Below are 1139 nucleotides of genomic sequence, written 5' to 3' on the forward strand. Positions count from 1 at the left end.
GACAGTCAGACCCTGTCTCTCTCTCTCTCTCTCACACACACACACACACACACACACACGTTAAATTTGTTGGATTATATATTTAGGGATTGATCACCTTTGGTTATAAAATATTTAAGGTTGCAGGAACAAGTTAATAACTAAATAAAGATCCAAAATTTATAAATATATACCAGTATTTTAAGCAAGAAGCATTCTTAATTTAAAAATAAGTTTTGCTTTAAAGATATTAGTACACTCCTAAATTATTGTTAAAATCAGTAGTGGCATAGAAAAATAACAATACTAATAGCCTGACACAAACTGATCACAATCCTTTATAAGAGACAACACTGTTCTTAATAACCTATATAAACAAACATTAAGTAATCCTATTTGTACGTTAATGTGCTGGGATCACAGGTGTGATTACTTAATCCCAGCACACTGGGAGGCTGAAGAGGGCAGATCACTTGAGGCCAGGAGTTGGACAGCAGCATGGCCAACATGGTGAAACCCAATCTCTAGTAAAAATACAAAAATATAGCTTTGCACAGTGGCAGTATTGTAGCCAATGAGGTTTATCCAAGGCGCAATTATTGCTAATTGAAAACTTTTCCCAATACCCCACCATGATGACTGGAAATATAGTCGGCATTGGCAATTTTTGGCAGTCTCTATGGGGATGGAATAAAATAAATTAAAAAAATAAAATGGAATAGAAATACAAAAATAATTAGCCGGGCGTGGTGGTGCACACCTGTAATCCCAGCTACTTGGGAGGTTGTTGAGGCAGGAGAATACTTAAACCTAAGAAGCAGAGGTTGTAGTGAGCCGAGATCATGTCATTGTGACTAGAGTAAAACTCCGTCTCAAAAAAATTTTTTTTCTTTGAAACAGGTGCATTCCTCCTCTTGCTTTCTGAGGACTCCTTGCTCTGTCACTTAGTAGTGGCTAATAAACTCTCTTAATGTCACTAGACTCTGTGACTCACCATAAATTCCATTTCGTGTGAGATCCAAAATCCTGTTGTTGGGGTCAGGGACAAGACCCCTTTGCTGGTGACAAAACTATACTAATTCTTTTGTTTTCTTTTTTTTGAGACAGAGTCTTGCTCTGTTGCCCAGGCTGGAGGGAAATGGTGTAATCTCGAATCACTG

The 1139-nt window shown here is 37.6% G+C and overlaps 1 non-coding gene across 1 annotated transcript; it reads left to right on the forward strand.

Moving 5' to 3' along the window:
• The first annotated feature begins 524 nt into the window (after positions 1-524).
• LOC116562548 lies at positions 525-665 on the forward strand. The gene has a single exon (XR_004274003.1). It is a non-coding gene; the product is annotated as a U4 spliceosomal RNA (small nuclear RNA).
• The last annotated feature ends 474 nt before the right edge of the window (positions 666-1139 follow it).

This window comes from Sapajus apella, unplaced genomic scaffold, assembly GCF_009761245.1.
Source record: "Sapajus apella isolate SASKATOON/1434 unplaced genomic scaffold, GSC_monkey_1.0 scaffold32, whole genome shotgun sequence".
Lineage (NCBI taxonomy): Eukaryota > Metazoa > Chordata > Mammalia > Primates > Cebidae > Sapajus > Sapajus apella.